The sequence below is a fragment of the Mustela erminea genome, chromosome 1 (assembly GCF_009829155.1).
Source record: "Mustela erminea isolate mMusErm1 chromosome 1, mMusErm1.Pri, whole genome shotgun sequence".
NCBI classification, from domain to species: Eukaryota; Metazoa; Chordata; class Mammalia; order Carnivora; family Mustelidae; genus Mustela; species Mustela erminea.
In genome coordinates, this window is record NC_045614.1 from 177,315,742 (window position 1) to 177,338,469 (window position 22,728).

Consider the following 22,728-nt stretch of genomic DNA (forward strand, 5'->3'; position numbering starts at 1 on the left):
TTCTAACTAGCATTAGAGTTATTCACTGATACAGTACAAAATTGTCAGACACTGAAATCTCCAGTCTGGATTTCTACATTCATTACAAGGGCAATAAACGAGTTTTGGTTATTATTTTCCCCTTGTTCTCATTGCTAGAATCAGCCATACTGTCCTACCTAAAAGACCATATTAACTCAAACATGGAACACTCATTGGTAAAGCACTGGAGGTGTGAAGCAAGACAAAAAATTGCACTGGAAAAAGTTAAACATTTTTAAATTTAAATTTAAAAGAGACATTTTTATTTTAGGCTATTGTAATAGGGCATAGGGCCCAGAACTTTGTCTGAGTTCAACTCCACTAAAATAAAAGCCTAGAGAGATTTTAAGAGCAATAGTGAATGAGGAGATCACAGGCCTTCCTCCTATAACTGCTATTGCTAATGGTAACAGGAGTAAACATCCTCCTATCTTTATGATAGAGAGTGGTTGTACAACTTAGAGCAAGGCACCAACCCTCCCACAAAAAATGGGATATAGACATGCTTTCTTGATGATTGTATTTCAGAGATGACTCTCAGGTCCTTGAGAAAGACATTCTCTGATTATAAACACAAAAAATTTTTTTAAAGATTTACATCTTAAGGGAATAGAGAAATAATGTACAAGGTTTCTAAAGTAAACATTGTGAAGAAAAGGAGGTCAGGGACCTCAAGTTAGGAAAAATCCTGTCTATAATTTAGTCAAACCAAGGGGAACATTTAGACCATCTTGGTTAGATGACACTGATTTAGTAGAAAAATTAATAACTTTGGAAACTATCAAACTAGGTAGAGTAGCAGTTTCTTATAACACATAGATATATTTTCAGAGAAAATGCAGTTTGCTTCATGAGTCATCAAAAATTATTTTTAATGCTCATAGCTTTATTTGTATCTCATCTTATATTTTTAATGTATTCATTTTCACTATGTGTATACTTGTTTGCCATTTTTCTATTTTCTCATAACAACTAAGGAGGGTTAAGTAAATTAGAGAACATTAATCTCATTAGTTTATAGATGAGAGTGCTGGGTTAAAGTGGCATCAGCCACACATTGTAACAGAATGAGACTATAAGCCATGACACATGTGTTGGTGTAAAAGGTTCCCCAGTGTGGCCCAATTGTTTAGTGTGCTGTGTGTGTGATGTATAAGCAAAAGACGCAAATAATATCTACTTCTAATTGATAGAAAACAAAATATTTTCCCAGGAAATATGACAACAGTAAACCTAACTAAACAAGTCTTAATTTAACTATTTCTTTTGTGGAAGCAAATATTTTTACTTTTTTTTTTAATATTTTTACTTTTCAAGATGTTTGGTCACTATAAGAAAAATACAGAGCTACAATAATGGTTTCTCTTAAAATATCATCACATGTCCATAACACGATGGGAAAATACTATTACATGTTTGATTGAAAAGAGAAAGGCCATATTCACCCAGCTAATTGGTGACAACCCAGAAGTTATTTCACTTCAGAGATGTTTTGTTTTCTAATCAAAAATACCTATAATCACCAGCAGAGAACTTGATTGCAACATATTTGTAAAAACTGTGAGTTTTCTTTTAAGAAAATGTATTTACTTTGATCAGTTAAATATTTTGAACCACTCAATGACTCTGCTGCTAAACCCTTTGTTGTTCCTTTTGTTGTTCTCAGTCTCTTGGATGGCTGAGCCAAGAAATAATGATGAAGTTATATATGACTAGAGGTAGAAAGGAAAGGCATATGGGAACACCTTCATATTCTACCTCATAACAGGATAATAAATTTTAGACTGCCCTAAAGAGAAATGCTGGTTGTGTTAGAGAGGATCTGTCAGTATAATAGACAGAAGTTCTATAAACTTCCTGGTCTCTGGCAGTTTAACTTGCTCCAGGTTTGAAAATCCCCGACAGCTCCATCTCTCTTTTAAGAGAAATCAAAGTTGTGGAATGTGAACAAACAACTGACAACATAAAATTCATTTTATTTGCACTCGAAATAATATATTTATAGGTAATATAAGTGCTATGAACTTTTGATCTACCAATGATGGCCCTCCCAAACAACAGAAAAACGAAAAGCAAATAGTTTTAGGAAATAAAATTTATTGAAAGTAGAATATTTTTGCAGAAGTTTGTTTTCTTTTATAATGAAGCTTGAGGTGATTTACCTTTTTTTAGAGTGTTTTTGAAATGAAAGCAATGCTTTTGAGGTTAAGAAAATAATTATATAAGATTTCTGAGTAATATTTAATTTAGCACAAAGGCATCTGTAAACAAGCAAACAAAACATTTGTGAAAAAGATGTATCCTTGACATTTAAGCCTGTTCTGTTCCCGGATAAACTGAGAAATCAATTTAAAATAAAGTATGGGGGATATAGTGTCATATTTGTAAAATGCGCAGTTTGGATGCACATCTGTATGTCCTTCCAGCATGTGAAAAATTTCACAGTTTAGATAACAAAGAAGAGGGTCAATGAACATTGACTTGTTATCTATGAAGCCTGACCTGATTCCCTGCTGATAAACATGATCCCAAGCAGCAGCGATATTGGGAAGGGTAGCCTACACACTGTGTTTGTATCAGCTGAAACTGCATATGATTGTTTGTCAATCGGAAAACTAAATGAGATGTAAAGAACCCAACAATTGCATAGTTAATTCAAAGGAAATGAAGGAAATCACCTTTATTTCTGAAAAATAAAAGAGGGTGGGGAGGGGGAGAAGGGAAGGGAAGGGAATGCTTATCTGAATGGTCCAGCTTGCCTTCATTTGTTCTAAAATCACTGATGGCTTGTTCAACATTCGCACCCTTCCATACCTTTGTTTATCTGAGCTTTGGTACTCTCTCTCTTTGATACCTTTGTTTATCTGAGGTTTGATACTCTGTACTTATTTTTGGACTTAATTTTAAGTTAATTTAACACTTTTACTTCATACCTAATGCTGGAATGTTTCCCTAGTGCTCCAACAGTCAGTACTGGGTTAAGCAATATTCTTCTCTACTGAATATAAAGAAATAAAAAGTACAACCATTTCACTGATGATATGAAACTCAAACATTAATTGATAGTTATAAGCAAGCCGTAATATCTGGCCAACTAACTTTTATGGTGACATTTAGATTTTATAGTGTCTTTTATCTCTAATATTTTTTCTTTAAAATTAGACAATATAGAAATTTCCAATGTAATTATTACATTTTTATATGAAATTCATTTTTACTTTTATTACATAAAAATACATTTAATATTTACTCAGGAAAGAAATATCATTCTCTCTTCTCATCCCCACAGAAGAATAGTCCACAAAAACCCTCCAATCATTGTTCATGTGAAAACTTACACACTCTATGATAAAAGTCCTCTAGTCAACTGTCAGCAAGTTATGAACTACTTTGAAAAAGCACATATATAACAAGACAGATGTATTGATTTTGTAAATAATAATTGTCACAAAATGTCTCACACATTTTATTCAACTATGACAACCACATTCTTATATATGACTCAGAGAAACTAAATAAAGAACCTCAAATTATGTTTAAATAGGATCTAAAATTTTCAGTATGTATTTGACAACCTTCTATGTTATTGATTATATTTACAAATTTGGAAAAACTCCACAAAATTACACAAGCATCATGAAATAACCCTTGGCTTTTTCTCAGAAATTTAAACTTATACTCTTGTTTATTTATCCAAATTTAATTATTTAGTTCTTTTATGTTTCTGCTAATTGCTGTGGGCTACAAGGAGTAAGTAGAATTGGGGTGAGGCAGGGTCAAGATTGCTATAAGTATGTATTAAAAAGAAAGAGGAGAGAAAATAATATATACAACAATATTATTGGTTAAATCATAAGGAGGAGTTGGCTGGAAGAAGTACACTATGCTAGGGAGCCACTGACAGAGTATGCTTGCTAAAAGGATTCCCTCACAATCTACTTTATAAGCCATGTCAGAACATGGACTTTATTTTAAGGGCAATGGAAAACCACTGAGGCATTACGCTAGTGAGATAAATGAGTATATTTTATCTTAAGAATAATCATCCTGGCTGCAGCACAGACAAGAGATCCATAGAAGCAATAAGAAACATGCGGAGGCTTCATTAATTCAGGAGCGACACGATAGTGGCCTGGTACCAGTGGCTGAATGCAGACATATGAAGATGTTTAAAAAAACAAAATAAACAGTATGCAGTGAGAAATTAAAGAATAGCCTGAGCCAACAATTATTTTAACATTTTACTGTTCACCAAGATTTAGCAGTGCAGAAATAGGCTCAGATTTGAAGGAGAAAGATAACCTCAGAAGGGGACCTATTAGATTCCTGTGAGCCCCTTTAATTGTGCATTTTGATACACATTGGAAAAACAAGAAATCTGGAGTGGGAATGCAGGTTTTGAAACTAATACTATGTGGCTACTAAAAAAAGAAAAAAAAAGGGAAGGAACGGTCAGAGGAAGTAGATGGAAAAAAGTTGACATTAGTTGTGATGTCTCCTCTTTCATTTCTGAGTTTAACTATTTGAGTCTTCTCCCTTTTTTTCTTCACTAATCTAGCTAAGGACTTTCCATTTTTGTCAGTCTTTAAAAAAAAAACAATTCAGTTTTATTGATTTATTTTCCCATTACCTTTGTATTCTCTCTTTCCTTGATTTCTGCTCCAATCTATAATTTCCTTCTTTTTGCTAACTTTTGGATTCATTTTTTCTTCCTTTTCAAGGTTCCCTAATGTGTAAAAATAGATTATTGATTAGAGATTTTTTTTTTGAAATTTACAGTAATATGTATTTGTCTATTTACTGTTACAAATGAGCTTTTTGCATTAATGTCTAACTAACATCCTTTCGTTTCAACTTCTAGGAACATTAGTGTATGTCTTGTAAGGCAGGCCTGGTCATGATGAACTTCCTTGGCTTTTCTTTGTTCTTTTCTCACTTTTCTTTTCCTTTTTCTTTCTTCTTCTTCTTTTTTTTTTTTTTAACTTGGAAAGTCTTTATTTCTCCTTAATTTTTCCCCTCTTAAATTGTAGTTATATGCACATAAGATGAAATTTAATATCTTAACGAATTTTAAGTGCACAATTCAATGACATTAAGTACATATTATTGTGCCACCATCGTCACTAGTCATTTCCAGAACTCTGTTCATCTTGTGAAACTGAACTCTATGTCTGTTAAACAGTAATACCCTGCTCCCCACCTTCCTACAGTTCCAGCCACTCACAATTCAACTTTCTGTCTCTATGATTTTCACTACTCTTACATACCTCGTATAACTGGAATTACAACTATTTGTCTTTTTGTGTCTATTTCACTTGGAATAATGTTTTTAAAGTTCATCCATGTTGTAGCATGTCAGAATTTATTTTCTTTTTAAGGCTGAATAATATTCTATAGTATTTATATATTCCATATTTTGCTTCTTCATCTGTCAAGGGATACTTGGATTGCTTAAATGATTTAGCTACTGTGCATAATGCTACTATGAAGACAAGTGTGCAAATATCTCTTCTGGACCCTGCTTTTGATTCTTCTTCTGTTTCCAGAATGGAATCGCTGAATTATGTAAAAAATCTATTTTTAATTTTTTGATGAATGGCCGTACTGCTTCCACAGTGACAGTACTGTTTTACATTCCCACCAACACTACAAGGATTATGATTTCTCCACATCCTCATCAACATTTGTTATTTTCTGGGTTTTTCTGCATAATAGTCACCCTATGAGATATAATATGTTTTCTCATTGTAGGTTTGATTTGGATTTCCTAATAATCGGATTATACATTCTCTTTACTTTTGCAGATGTTTGACATTTTCCATAATAAAATGTGAAATAAAGTTCACTGTATTCTGTATAAAAGTAATCATTCTAAAATATTATGCAAGAATATTGTCTCAAAGCTTCCTCACTAAAATGAACTACTTGTTTATTTTCTCCAATGTAATTATTAAAGATGGAATCATGTTAATTTGTAATTACCTAGTGCTTATATTTATTGTACATTTTTATTTCTTGCTTATGATTTTTCTCTTAATGCCAATAGTCTTTGATTCTGTTTTCTTTTTTGTTTCTGCTTTACTCCAAGTTCTGTTGAAAAAAAGTGAATAATATTTCTAGGAAATATTTACTGAGTGCTAACTCTTAAAAGATTCAATCAAAGAAATTAATTCAAAATTAGCTCAGAGCAATAGAGCCATTCTATGGGTTGAACTTTATTGCTATCTATACTCTACAGGTGAAGAAATAGAGGTTCAGTATGATTGTGTAATTGACCAAAGGTCAAACAGCTAAAAAAGGAGCCAAAGACTTAAATTTTTTCTAACTATAATCAGAAATCTTCACCATTCTATGACTGCTTGCTTTCTTGCTTGCTTGCTGTAGGCTTCATGCCCAGCATGGAGCCCAGTTTGGGGCTTGAACTCATGACCTTGAGATCAAGACCTGAGCTGAGATCAAGAGTGAGTTGCTTAACTTACTGAGCCCACCCAGGCACCTCTCTGCTTCTTTATTTAACATGCACATTTGTTCCATTTTCTCCATGCCCATTTTAATATCCCAGTTTAAGACCTAGTTCTTACTCATGTAAAGAAAGTTTCTTTCTCTCATTTAATGCCTTTAATTATTCTCTCTTCTTTGTCTGCTTTTGTACTGGTTACAAAGTGTGAAATCAAAGTTCAAATGCAACCTCCTTCATAAAAGTTTGTAGTGTAGTGTTTAATATAATTGATTGTGTAATCATTATCTAGATCTGAATATTGAATGTGTCATTCATTGGCCATATACTCTTGGATAAAGTACTAAATATGTCTGTTTTAATTTTTATCATCTGCATAATAGGACAGTAAAATCCAAATTACATTGTTTCTCTGAAGGGTAAATTAGATGCGTTTGACAATGTTTTCAGTCCAGCGTTTACACAAAAATAATTTTTAAGAATAGAAATCCTTTACAAGAAGACTTCGAAATATAATTAATCATCATGGGGGAAAAAAAAATGTTATCCTAGTCTCATACTCCTCTAAGCTTCTGTGGTAGGTAAGCTTCTAAGAAGTGCCCAAATGATCTTCACCTTTTATTATCAACAACCTTATGTAGTCCCCTCCCTTGTGTAACTTGCTTTTAAACAATTGGCTATGGCAACACTAAGGGGATAAAACTACCATGATTAAGTTATAAGATATAGTTACTTTCACCTTGCAAGTAATCCCCCCCCTCTATTTCACATTGGCTTTGATGAAGCAAGCTACCATGTTATAGGGCTCTGCATGGCAATCAATCAGAACTGTCTTCAGCCAACAGCCAATGAGAGAGAGAGAGTGAGGCCCTCAATCCAAGATCTATCTAGGAACTGAATCCTGCCAGATCCCAAGTAAGGAAGATTAAAAGATCATTCCTCAGCCCCCTAGATGACTTCTTGGCCAAAGCTTATGAGAGACTATGAAACAGAGTGGCAAGCTAAACTGTGCCCAAATTTCTGACACAGAATCTGTAAGATAATAAATGTGTGTTGTTTTAAGTGATATTTTAGGGTAATTTACTGTACTGCAGTAAATAACTAAACAATGTCTTTAAGTTTTTGGTCTTGTGTTAATTATTACCAGTTGGCATACAGTATTTTGTCTACATTACAAATCTGTGAATAATTAAAGTACATAATCTAGGTGAACATTTCATATTTGTTCTATTAATACTGGTTTGGTGGATATTTTGATGAATGTATGAATGGTTGTTATAACACTGGCTTATTCTATTTTCACCCAAAGTACCTAAACTACCCCCAGATACATCACACAGCTCAATTTCCAGAACATTTTCCATTAGCATGATGCTTCACAAAACATCTGTTATGGAGGTATGCCATGAAAAATGTTTTCTATTTACATTGGTTGAATGCACAGTGAACAAGATGCAGTGATCCAGATGGCATGCGACTTAACTTGAATCGATATACAACTTCTTTCTTAGTGTGTCTTAAATATTTTTGTTCAATAGTAATTAAGTCCTGCTACTATTGCACAAAATATACCATACACATAGGGATTTGGTACATTAAATCTCAATTGTTATAGCATTGCTCAAGGAAAGAAAATCGCAAGCTCAGATATCCAAAGTGTGCTTGATAAGCATAAATAATTTTCAATAAAATAATTTTTGATAAAGCAATTGCACACGTAATTTGAACCTCAGTTTAAAATTTTGACATTCTTCATCAGGTTCTATATTTTTTTAATATTTTATTTATTTATTTGACACAGAGAGAGAGAGATCACATACAAAGAAGGGGAGCAGCAGGGGAAGAGAGATAAGCAGGTTCTCTGCTGAGAAGGGAGCCCAATATGGGGCTCAAACCCAGGACCCTGGATCATGACTCAAGCCAAAGGCAGATGCTCAACCGACTGAGCCTCCCAGGTGCCCTTGATTCTGTGCCTTGACGGAAATTATGTCCAACAATAGCTATAGCAGTTAGCATGTAATAGGAACTCAGTATGTAGCTGTTGAATTCAACCAAAATGATTATCTTCTTTCATAGATTCTTTTTTGAATATAATTTCCTCATGACAGAATAAGCTACTGTACCGAAGTATTATTAACCACATTATTATCAAATATTATTGTTTTATCAAGTATATGAAGTATTATCAAGCACATTATCTTAATAGGATAGAAGAGAAATTTTGATTTCAACAATAATAATATGGACAATATATTTTAGTATGAATATTAAGGGAACATCTTATTAGTGAACTAAAAAACACAAATTTAATAAAATATCTATAAATTAATGAATATGCCAAATGGATAATGTTCTGTTGAAATAACAGAATCACTGACAAATGTAAGATTATTGGCATATCAGTGACTGGAAATTTTACTTTTCAATTAAAGTGATTTAAAATCATCACTGATTTTAAATTTAATTATTTATTTATAAAATTTAATTTTATTGTGTGTGTTCCAAAATTCATTGTTTATGCACCACACCCAGTGCTGCATGCAATATGTGCCCTTCATAATACCCACCACCATGCATCCCAAACCCCCACCCCCCTCCACTCCAAAACCCTCAGTTTGTTTCTCAGAGTCCATAGGCTCTCATGGTTTGTCCCCACCTCCAATTTCCCCCAACTCACTTCTTCTCTCCATTTCCCAATGTCCTCCCTGTTTTCCCTTATGCTACACAAGTAAGTGAAATCATATAATAATTGACTCTCTCTGCTTGACTTATTTCACTCAGCATAATCTCCTTCAGTCCCATCCATGTTGATACAAAAGTTGGATATTCATCCTTTCTGATGGAGGCATAAAACTCCATTGTATATATGGACTATATCTTCTTTATCCATTTGTCTGTTGAAGGGCATCTTGGTTCTTTCCACAGTTTGGCAACCATGGCCATTGCTGCTATGAACACTGGGGTACAGGTGGCCCTGCTGTTCACAATATCTGTATCTTTGGAGTAAATACCCAGTAGTGCAATTGCAGGGTCATAGGGTAGCTCTATTTTTAATTTATTAAGAAATCTCCACACTGTTTTCCAAAGTGGCTGCACCAACTTGCATCTCCACCGACAGTGTAAGAGGGTTCCCCTTTCTCCACATCCTTTCTAACACTTGTTGTTTACTGTCTTGTTGATTTTGGCCATTCTAACTGGTAAGGTGGTATCTCAATGTGGTTTTGATTTGAATCTCCCTGATTGTTAATGATGATGAACAATTTTTCATTTGCCTGTTAGCCATTTGTATGTATTCTTTGGAGAAGTGTCTGTTCATGTCTTCTGCCCATTTTTTGACATGATTATCTGTTTTGTGTGTGTTGAGTTTGAAGAGTTCTTTATAGATCTTGGATATCAGCCCTTTGTCTGTAGTGTCATTTGTGAATATCTTCTCCCATTCCTTGGGTTGCCTCTTTGTTTTGTTGACTGTTTCCTTTGCTGTGCAGAAATTTTGATCTTGATGAAGTCTCAAAAGTTCATTTTCACTGTTGTTTCCTTTGCCTTTGGGGACATGTCTTGAAAGAAGTTGGTGTGACCAATGTCAAAGAGGTTACTACCTAAGTTCTCCTTTAGGATTTTGATATATTCCTGCCTCACGTTGAGTGTTCTGTAGTTCCTCGAGTACAGATTCTTTACCTCTTTGGTTAGGTTTATTCCCAGGTGTCTTATGGTTCTTGTGCTATAGTAAATGGAATCAATTCTCTAATTTCCCTTTCTATATTTTCTTTGTTAGTGCATAAGAAAGCAACTAATTTCTGTATATTGATTTTGTATCCTCCCACATTACTGAATTGCTGTTTGAGTTCTAGTAGTTTGGATGTGGAGTCTTTTGGGTTTTCCATATAAAATATGTCATCTGCAAAGAGAGTTTGACTTCTTCATTGCTAGTTTGAATACCTTTTATTTACTTTTGTTGTCTGACTGCTGTTGTTAGGACTTCTAGCACTATGTTGAATAACAGTGGTGAGAGTGGGCATCCTTGCTGTGTTCCTTATCTTAAAGGGAAGGTGAACAGCTTTTTCCCATTGAGAATGATATCAGCTGTGGGTTTCTCATAAATAGATTTTATGAAGTTGAGGAATGTTCCCTCTATCCCTATACTTTGAATTGTTTTAATCAAGAACAGGTGCTGTATCTTGTCCAATGCTTTTTCTGCATCAATTGAGAGGACCATGTGGTTCTTTTCTCTCTCTTATTGATTTATCACATTGATTGATTTGTGAATGTTGAACCCCCTTGCATCCCAGGGATAAATCCCACCTGGTCATGGTGGATAATCTTTTATTTTATTTTATTTTTTAAAGATTTTATTTACTTATTTGACAGACAAGTAGGCAGAGAGGCAGACAGAGAAAGAGAGAAGAGGAAGCAGGCTACCCACTGAGCAGAGAGCCCGATGCGGGGCTCGATCCCAGGACCCTGGGTTCATGACCTGAGCTGAAGGCAGAGGCTTTAACCCACTGAGCCACCCAGGTGCCCCCATGGTGGATAATCTTTTTAATGTACTGTTGTGTCCTATTAGCTAGGATCTTGTTGAGAATCTTGGCATCCATATTCATCAGGGATATTGGTCTGAAATTCTCCTTTTTTGATGGGGTCTTTGCCTAGTTTGGGGATCAGGGTAATGCTGGCTCATATTAAAAGTCTAGAAATTTTCCTTCTGTTTCTATTTTTTTGAAACAGCTTCATGAGAATAGGTATTATTTCTTCTTCAAATGCTTGGTAGAATTCTCCAGGGAATCCATCAGGTCCTGGACTCTTGTTTTTTTGGGAGGTTTTGGATCACTGCTTCAATCTCATTACTAGATATTGGTCTAGTCAGGTTGTCAGTTTATTCCTGATTTAGTTTTGGATGGTTATAGGTTTCCAGGAATAGGTTTCCATTTCTTCTAGGTTGCTTAACTTACTGACATAACTGTTGACAATAACTTCTGATCATTGTTTCTATTTCTTTGGTGTTAGTAGTGATCTCTTCTCTTTCACTCATAATTTTATTAATTTGAGTCCTCTCTCTTTTCTTTTGGATAATTTTGGTCAGTGGTTTATTGATCTTATTAATTCTTTCAAAGACCAAGCTTCTTGTTTCATTGATGTGTTCTAGTATCTCTAGTTTCTAACTTATTGATCTCTGCTCTAATCTTAATTATTTCCCTTCTTGTGTTTGGGGTTGACTTAATTTGTTGATTTTCCAGTTTTTTGGTTTTGGGTTTTTTTTTTGTTGTTGTTAAGATTTTATTTATTTGACAGACAGTGATCACAAGTAGTCAGAGAAGCTGGTGGTGGGGGTGGTAAGCAGGCTCCTCACTGAGCAGAGAGCCTGATACAGGGCTTGATCCCAGTACCATGGGATCATGACCCAGGACCCTGGGATCATGACCTGAGCCAAAGGCAGAGGCTCTAACCCAGTGAGCCACCCAGGTGCCCCGATTTTCCAGTTCTTTAAGGTGTAGAGAGAGCTAGTGTATTCTGGATTTTTCAATTTTTTTAAGTGAGTCTTGGATGGCTATGTATTCCTCCTTTAGGACCACCTTTGCCATATCCCATAGGTTTTATACCCATGTGTCTCCATTCTTATTGGTTTCCATGAATTAAGTCCTTCTTTGATTTCCTGGTTGATCCAAACATTCTTAAGCAGGGTGGTCTTTAGCTTTCAAGTGTTTGAATTCCTTCCATACTTTTTCCTTCTGAGTTCCTTCTGAGCAATCGGAAGTTACCACCTTCTCCTGGTGAGGCTGTGAGGTGATACCACACCCGTGTGTGGAGAGGAAGCCAGGTGAACATGTGGGCCTGATTTTAAATTTACATATTTATTTTTATAAGTAAATTATAAGTAAAAATATGTTTTTAGTTATATTTGGTTACACTGGTAGAAACTTTGGGTGAAGGGTGTTAGGCTTTAACAGTCACCATGCATGACTTCCTTCCTTCCAGTAACTTAGACTGAGGTTTATTCCAAATTCTTTATGGGACTTCATAGACTAAAAAGGAATCTACCCTTAAACTACCTTTTCAAACAAATAATTATATTAACATCAAATCCATGAAAATTTTGTTCCTCACTTAAGTAGGACTAGCCTCATGCCAGACACCTAGCATACTTTAATATGTGACACTATTTAAATGTGTATTATCCCTTGAATCCCTAATATTGAAGTTATCATTTTTAGGAGGTTTTTTTTTCTTATTTTTCTTTTTATACTATTTGCCAATCATATATAGAAAAATACTGTTCTTTGCAGACATGACCATTTGGGCTCTCCATGGGAAAATTATCTTTCTGGCTGAATTCTTTTCTTTTTCATTTGAACTTTATGGAATGTTTGGATATAGCTCTGAAAGACTTGGAGATGCCTCATAGAGAAGAAAGTTATATGTCAGGATGCAGTATAGGAAATTGGTTCCTAGTACTGTAAGAGACTAAATTTTACCAATATATACCTGTACCAAATGAAATAAAGCTTCATAACTCAAAACCTAATAAGTTTGCATTTCGTTTCATCCACTATTAGAGGCAAATTGCATTATTGTAATTTTCATGGGTGAAACAGTCTGGGTGAACTTGTGAAAAGGAGCAGCAAAAAGTATATATGAATACTACCTGATCCAATTTCCTAGAAACCATAGTAAATGTTCTATTTAAGACTGGATATGACTAAACTTTATTAGACTTGAACTGTATTCTGGGTAATTGTCCAGTAATAACCTTTGCTAAATTATACGAAGTCTTTACTTTCCTTAACAGAGAACACAGACTCCCCAACCTCTAATATTATCATCATTCAAGATAATGAGCAACACAAACCATTCTATTACCAATCTAAAAGCAATAAATGTCAGAGTAAAGAAGTATGCAATATTCTGGCCTGAAAGAACAAAGGACAGAAGTAATGATAATACCTCTTTATATTTGCAGTCTATTATATCATGCATAACAAATGACGCCGTAATTGTAGACAGTGTTATTTTAACAGGTTATAAGGAAAAGGTAGTGGGGGAAGTGAGAGAATGTTTTGACTATTGCTGTGAAAAATGCTTCCAGCTTCTTAATTTAAATAGCTAGCAAGAGGTGGATATCATTTTTAGAGTGCATTTGATTTTAGTTCATCTTGGAGTCATATAAGCTGAAGATTTCAGTGTTTGATTAACCATCCAATTCACTGCACTAGTGACTTTAAGGTAGTTAGAACATAAGACCTAATACAATATATTTCTTTCCAACTAAATGATCATCAGAATGAATAGGGTGCAGATAAATAGTTTCTTAACTGGTTATTTCAGTCTAGTGGGAATCAATATTGGAAAGGCAAATGTGAGTAAAGGAAACAAAACACTGTTTCTCAGTAAATATTGAAAAATAAAAATGATGTCCCATCCTATAGAATTAGAGCTCATGTGTGTCTGTCCAAGTGAGAGCCTAAGGTTTTAAGACTGTGCCAAGGAAGGTCATTGGGGCCACACATGAGGAAATCTTGGCTCAAGTTCTGTTTCCCCTAGCTAACATATAAAACTATTTTTTAAATATGCTTTTCAAGTGGAAAAGGACTTGAAGATCCTGTAGTCCACATAAATTACATAAAATACAAGGGTAGGCAGGAAATTCTAATTTATGTGAAAGTTTTTCACACAAGTTTTGGTCTTAAACCTATCGCCTCAAATTTATCTAGAGATATGGTGTGATATATAGATTCTTTGTAGGATATCTCCCCTTCTTAAGGCTTTGGTGGCATTCCATACTGATAACTATCAGCCTCTGTCTTCTTTAAGTTCTTAACCTCCCTTGCACCACTGAAAATTGGGACAATATAATCCTTCAAGTTCAGGATCATAAGAAGTTGTTGAAATTCTTTTTGGTGGACAAACATAATTACTGTTATAATCTGTGTCCATAATGAACAGGATCCACAAACTGTTTTTGATAGAAATAAAATAGAACATTTTTCCACTTTGAAATATGTACAAGTGGTCATAATTTACAAAGAGTGATTAAGTTCAGTTTGTAAATAAAATCACTGATTGCAACTGGAAAACTTACTAAGAGAAAGGAAACATTTTGCTTTATAATAATTGCATTAGCTCCACCCTCTGGGTATTAAATTCTCTTAGGTACCTTCTGCAGCAGGATTAGTACACGAGTTCATGTCTCACAACTTCGTAAATGTTCTATGTTGTCATTTAGCAATCTCTGCCAGCCTTGCTTGAAGTGCATTCCTATACTGGTTGATAAGAGATATTTTTGCACGTGTTTGTGTATTAATCTCATCTTGTGCAGAAGTAGTGCTTTCTTTTAAAAAGTCATGAATGAATAATATGTCATTATAGCATTAGTATATAAATGAATAATATTCTAAGGAATATGATGATTTCAGTCTCGATTTGGATGCTATGTGGGGAATATTTTCCTTCAGTGAACTTTTTTCGGTTAATGAGATAATTTATTTCTTTTCTCTCTTAGAAGGACCAGAATGATATGTGTATATCAGAAGCTTATACATTCAAAGATTTGTGAAAATAATATTTTATAATTCTTCTTTCAGCCAATATTTAATATAATTTCTTTATAAATAGCATATTTTAAGGGTATTTGAGGAGGCTATAATTATATGCTGACCGGATTTGTTACAAAATTCAGTATCTTTGCTTTTCCTCTCTTTTACTCCTTTTAAAAAAATGTTTACTTTGAACAATCTGGAAGAAGATTTTTGGTAGTATTCATCTCTGGCAAGAGCAGCTTGAATTTAAGCTGATGATGTTTACCTTCTATGCTGTCAGACTCTTATTTAGTCATGTATGGGGTCCCTTTCAATAAACTGTCTTTTGAGAACAACCTGAGAAACTGCTTATGATTGATGATTAAAATATTGCATAACATTTTTATTAAATTTGTTAAATAACTAATCACAAAATATTCCAAAGTATAAAGTTTTATAACCCCGTCTTCTCAGAAAACCATCTTTGAGGTAGAATATTTCATCATTAAATCAAAGTCTGCAACCTATTTTGGGTTTCGCATAGGTCGATCCCTTTTTGGGGCCCTAAAATTACTCTAGGTATAATATGGCCTATTCAGAGCACAGTTTGTCTTTTACTGGATAGTTCTCATTTGACTCTAAGTTGAATAATGGAAAGAATCTCCATCTTTTACATAATGTACCTGTACTTGAAACTCAACAGATAATTTGTATGTATTTCTCCAGATGACAAAAATGAACGAAAATCTTAGTCCTCCCAGATTAATGGGGCTGGCAAAGTAGTAAATTCAATATCAAACAAAATATTTTTTATTTTATCAAAACCAAATTTAATTCAATTCTTAGGTTGTAAAGCTGGATCTGAAATAATTAAGAAAATGAAGCATTACAGACACACTGGACTAAGCCAAAAATATCTGACCCAACACTTCTTTATAATAAAACCATTAATTTGTAATTTCTCTAATCAAAAAGGGCCATGTTTTCTATATACAGGTAAAATTATCGATGATTACTACAAAGTACAAAATAAATTCTTGACAGCAAAATTTAATCCAGTGCATTTAGTTAAAATTAACAACCCATAATGATGTACTCATTACTTAGAAGGAAGGAGCCAAGATTATACATCCAGACTTTAGTAACAATAGTCAAAATAAGAGGGGAATAGGTTTGGTAATAAAAAAATTCATTGATGACGCTACTTTAACTAACTTTAAATTCACTTTAAATGTTTCAAAAAAAAAAATAGAGTATATTGCTGCATTCTTTCCTACTTGAAGCTACCAATTAATATGGTGCTTGCACTTTGAATTGCATTTGAATTCCAACTTCAAAAAACATTAAAGCTTAAGGCAATTTAAAATATATCCTAACATTATCTTATAAACTCTGTCTCTGTCTGGTACTTATTACTGTCCTATTTGGCTCCAGATTTTGTTACAAAACTAGAAAATAAATTACACTGAAATAGTTGGATTCATTCTTTAATTTTCACAGCATATTCAAAATTGCATTTGCTGCAGGCTATTAATTTTTTAAAAAAATAAACACCATCTTCCATTTAGTCTCTCAAAACCATAATGCATATTTTGAAAATAAGAGTAATTTGCTGTTAAAAACTAATGTGTATTATTTCTAAACCAAAAACGTAGAAATTTGCCATAATTTATGGAACGTGAACATGTACATAAGGTAAGGGTTCCAACATGGAAACACAGGAATGATTTTCCCTGTTTTACAGATGAAGAAATTGAAACTTAAGAGATATTTTTTAAAAAATTGTTGGAAGTCAGACACTTGAAGTAAAACCCAGATTTGTCTGAAGTCAATATCTCTTTGAAACATGATACCACAGTGCCTCAAACCATTCTATCTACAATTTTGTTCACTGTCCTGAAAGTGTGAGTCACCAAACCTGAAGAGAGAACAAGCTCAGGGACCAAAAACTCAGAGATGTCCTAACAAATTACCTCAGGTGGATATCAATTTGGTTTTACAATGGAATATGAGAATCTGCTAAGAGAAAAAGAAATATGCTTCTTATTCCCCCTCTTCGTGTTTGGTAGAAGATGGATCCAGACTGGTCTTTGTGGAAGTTGAAAGACCTTCTCATGCAAAAATGATCTCTTCAGCAAAAATGATTATTTTTAAAACATTAAGAATACCTACTTGTCTAAAAAAAATAATATGTAGGTTTCTTCTGAATATTATGCAGGGGAGTGCTGACATGGGCCTAACAGACATTATTTCAAAATTTGCGGGCTGAAGGATCTCGATTCAAAAGTAAAATTCCATGTAGGAAGACCAATATGTTCAACCAATTAAAGCAGAATTTGGTTTGAATGGTGGGAAGAAGGGATGCTGGAGCTTCCATTCACATGTCTCTCCAATGATTTGGAGATAGGGGTGTCTCTACCAAATTAGTGCTTCACATCAGAATAGATTAAGAATCCTTGATCGAGATTTTCAAAATGTAAATTTATAATATCTTAAGCATATGTCAGTTACATTTTAATTTTCTCTATTGGGAAAAATGAAACATGACTAAGACATCTAAGAAAAACTCCTGTGTTCCATTAAAAACAGTGCAGGCCAACTCTTTAGCAGGCAGATTATATTCAATAAGTAGTGGGTAGATTGTGGTCAATAGTTCCAACAAGGTGAAACCTGGTTAGAGTCTCAAGACTGGGAGAAGAAAGGACTATGAAAGGAAGATTTAGGAAAAAAGACATATCTCTGGGACCAGGATGAGGGATTCTACATGAAAATAAGAAACCCCAAAACAGGAATAACCCAGTCAGTGGAATTTTTATAATGCCTTTATGTTTCTTTCCTTCACAATATGTCATTATTCAGTTTCCTTACAGTTACCATGTAACCTTTCTTTCTTCTTTAATGTAGTCTGTTCAATTGGTTTATTTGGTATCTACAGGAGAAAAACTTGGATAATTATGTGGTTTGCTGTGGCTGCTGTAACAAATTACTATAAACTTCTGTCTTAGAAAATAAAAATGTATCATCATATGGTTCTGGAGGTCGGAAGTCCCAAATCAGTTTCAGTGGTCCAAAGTCAGTGTTGATAGGTCTGGCTCATGCTGGAGGCTCAGCAGAGAACGTGTTTCTTTGCATTTTCTAGCTTCTGATGGCCACCTGCATTTCTTGCCTCATTACTTCTTCCTCAAACAACTCCAACTTCTTGCTTTAGTCAACGCATCTCCTACTTCCTCCTGTGTCTTCATGTAAATTACCCCAAGATCTCCATCAGATTACTTCTTAAAGAAGACAGTGGGAAATTATCAGGGAAAATACAAATAAAAGATATTCTTTTCTTCCATGTCTTTGTACCGTTTCTTCACAGAAAGCCTTTCTTCTTTACAGGTGTATTTGGTCTGTCTAACTCTGTTTATCCTTTATGACTGAAGTCAAATAACAGGTCCTAGAGGATAGCTTTTTCATTGCCTCCCCCATATTTTCAGGACTGATCATATATCTTTTTCTTGTTTCCCTTCATATCTCATACTAATTAATGCGTTGCCCCCTCTAGAAGTAAATCTAACTGTTAATTTGTCTTTCTAGACTAGACTCTGAAATCTTTAATGATAGACTCTATGGCATTATTTTTTTTTTTAATTTACCTAGTTCCTAGCACAGCACCTGGTGCATATAATTATTAGATAATTAAACAATGAGTTTTGAGTGAAAGAATGCCTTCATAAATAGAAAGAGCAGAATTGATAATATATATCATTTTAAAGGCTTAGGTTGACTATATTTGTAGACTGAAAATATCTAAAATGAGTCCCACAACTCTAATTAAGATTGTATTTGTAACTACAGTATGTTTTATGAACTTTCCTTTTTAAAGTGATTCAGCATAGCAGGGATTTGTGTGTGTATGTGTGTGTGTGGTGAGGGATAGTGTCAATCAAGCAAATAGAGTAATGTATTTTTTATGGTATATGAGCACTTCCATTTAAGTTAGTTTTGAGAGAAAGTTAATAAATTCTAGTTTTATTTTGCTCTATCTCATTTCCCAGTTTAGTGCAGGAATTAAATATTCTGCCATTCATGTCATGTTCTTTTTTATTCAAAACCTTCCTTTTCCACCTATAGGTGACGTGTTCTTGGCAATTTACTTAACTTTTATTTATATTAATTCCCTAAACTATAAATAGGAATGTTACTAAACTTCCTACAAAGAGTTGTTACCATGGTTGAAGATTATTTAAGCCAAAATCTCTGTGTTCTTCTAATTTCCACTGAATCTCTTAATAGGTTAAATAGCATTCAGGACAGTGCCTGACATTTTATAATCAGTCATTAAATGTTAGTGATGATGATGATGATGATGATATGGATTCAATGGATTTGATGATTCAAAAATATTTATTATTTAAGCAAATTAACTATACTGTGTAAACTTAAGTCATATCTTAGAGATCTTGAAATTGCTAATTTCTGATCTAAATTTCCCTTGTTTCTTATCATTTATTTTTAATTAATATCTTAATTTTCTCTTTAGTCTCTTAGTTGTCATTTCTTACTATTGTCAGTATCCTAAATTCTTTTTTTTATTAAATTAATTTATTTATTTTCAGAAAAACAGTATTCATTATTTTTTCACCACACCCAGTGCTCCATGAAATCCGTGCCCTCTATAATACCCACCACCTGGTACCCCAACCTCCCACCCCCGCCACTTCAAACCCCTAGTATCCTAAATTCTAACATTACTTTCTGTCAATTAGTGTATTTAGGTACACAAACAGTTAAATAATATCGTTTGAGAGTATGGCTACTTGACCAAGAAAAGGGAATAGCAGAGAAGGCATAGATTAAGTCAAGGGTCTGCACAGTTCAAGAAATAGTCTGATAATATTTGGTTCAGAGACCAAAGTATGATGAAAAAGCTTTAGTAAGTAGGAATTTTAAGACCATGTTACCTCTTAATTTACATGTATACACATTATAATTTAAATTACATACACATATGCTTATAAATGAGTATGTGTGTGTTTATCATTAATTTATTATAACTGTCATTACTGAACATCAAGTTTAAGCTGAAGCAGCAACTTTTAGAAAAAAAATGGAGTCCATTTCCATTTCCTCACATTCTGACTTATCTCAAGAATTGATCTATTTTTAGAAACTATATTCATTTGTCTGTGTTTTTTATTCTTTCCCAAATTGGCAAGGATGTCAAGACAACAGCTTTGTGGTATTCTGTGCCTGAGAATTCTCTCTGGCAGTCAACCACCCTGGGAATGTGATTGGCATGTGCCCGCTAACCTCCCATCTATAATTTCCCTTCTTCCTGATTCTGCCAACCATTGACTGTGAACAGCCATTCCAATAGTAAAGAAAGAGAAGCAGAAAAGAAACAAAAAGATTTCATTTATTGACTTATCATTCTTGTTGATAAAAGTGTTTTTGGTAAAGTACACTAGAATTTATGATTAATCTTTTGTAATCTTAACTAGCACATTGGTTATGTGTATCATCTGTTAAGTGGGGCATCAATACAAATTCAATAAATAAAATACTAAAGGTGTTAGAAATATCTTCTTTTTTCTCTTATGTCAGAAACCACCAATTCAATAGTTTAATTTTTTTTAATTTAACTTTGAAAGAATATTTGTGCATGTAGTCATAGAAAAAAAGAGAAAAAAAAACTTTTTCTAGCAATGTTGACTTTAAACATTCTACAGTGGCTTAGATTCTCCTTAACTTGTTAATTTATTAATAACTAATTAGCTAATCCTTAACTATTTCACTTAATGAGATCTGAAATCTTTGAGACATTATAATCAGAGCATATTTTGTTCCATGGAAATTTGGGAGCTGCCACCTTTTCAGACTAATTTAGGGAAACAATCTATTGCTCTAAGTTACATTCTTGGTTCTTTTTTGTTTGTTATCTCTTCCTAAAGTTTAATGTGTACTTATAAATTTCTATGACACAGTAAGATCAATAAATGGAGGAGGGAATATAGTTAATGATGATATTTTCTTGGCCTACATAAAGTCAACCACCTTCTTTTATGGATGTTTTTTCATTGTATTAACTCATTCCTCTTCTAGGAAGTCAACATAATCAATAAGTATATATAAGCTGGAATTACATTCTTCTGTTCTATGTTTACATTCCTCCCAGATGGCTATGTGCAGCTCCATAAGCTTGTAACACATTTTTAAATAACCTCTTAATCATTTTCTATGGCCACCACATATAAACCAATGTAATTCAATTGAGGATTTTTCTTTATTCCCATACCATTCACTACATAGGCTGAAATGTCCATTTTTTGATTTGCAAATTATCACAAGGTTTTTTTTTAAGATTTTATTTATTTGAGAGAGAGAGAGAGCAAACATGAGAGGGGGGAAGGTCAGAGGGAGAAGCAGAGCCGGGAGCCTGATGTGGGACTTGATTCTGGGACTCTGGGATCATGACCTGAGCTGAAGGCAGTTGCTTAACCAACTAAGCCATCCAGGCACCCCACCACAAGGTTTTATCTCTTATCTATAATGGGAAATACATGTGGGCATATTATTTTAAAGGAAATAAAAGTTTTAAATGATGTGGCTGAAATTATTTTGACACACTGGGATGGTGTTGGTGAACATTTCACAGAATTTAAACCATAATAGACACCAGAAGAAGAAAATGTAGACAGGATAATATTTAGGTAATGAAAAATAATGTACTGAGCAAATGGAAAAAAATTTAGATTATAAACATTAACCAAGGCAGTTCATCACACTTAAGTGATAAATCTATGAATCCATAGACATCTATAAGATTTAAAAAAATGAAAAATAGCTTACTTAGCAATGTAACCTTCAAAAATATGTGAAGTACAGTGCCATATAAATAAATATAAACATACTTAGAATGAAGTAACTTATAATTTTGATTTATGCTTATACACATTAAGTATTTAATCTAAATTTAAATCAAATCAAAATATGAATGAGATAATATGCTATGTTTAATATTTAAAAGTGTTTTATCATTTGCCATTATTAATCTATTATCTCTCAATTCCAAATCTGTTCTACTGTATTTTGCTTTCTCATACTGAGGGTAAGAACTCTACAAATACCAATTCTTTGCCAGTTGGCCTTTTATTATATTCTGCCAATAAGAAGTACTAAAGACATATTGCAAACAGAGGCAACAAAGAAGAAACTTCTGTACTTCTGTTTGCTTATTGCAACTTTACCACATTTCAGCAATTCCCCACAGCTTCTTGGTACTTTTTGGCACCCTCAACCAGTCTCCTTGGGCTCATGAAATACCACAATGATTAGGTCATAGACAGCTAATCACCTCCAGCACCTTTGTTCTTTGGACCTATGAGTGGAAGCTGTTTTCTGAAGTTAACAATTTTGCATATAATAAAACCCAGATAATAAGAGCCTTGTTACTCTTTCACTTCTACATACTTGTGTAGAAGTATTCCTGTATTAAATTCCCTCTATTCAGGTATCTAGTGTGATTTTTGTTCTCTAGACTAGACACTAAGAATCATGCCTTTTAAAAAAGATTTAATTAACTAATTAATTAATTTTTATTTATTTGACAGAGAGAGATACAGTGAGAGAGGGAATACAAGCAAGGTGAGTGGGAAAGGGAGAAGCAGGTGTCCTGCTGAGCAGGGAGTCCAAGGCAGACCTGGGACCATGACCTGAGCCAGAGGCAGACATTTAAAGACTGAGCCACCCAGGTGCCCC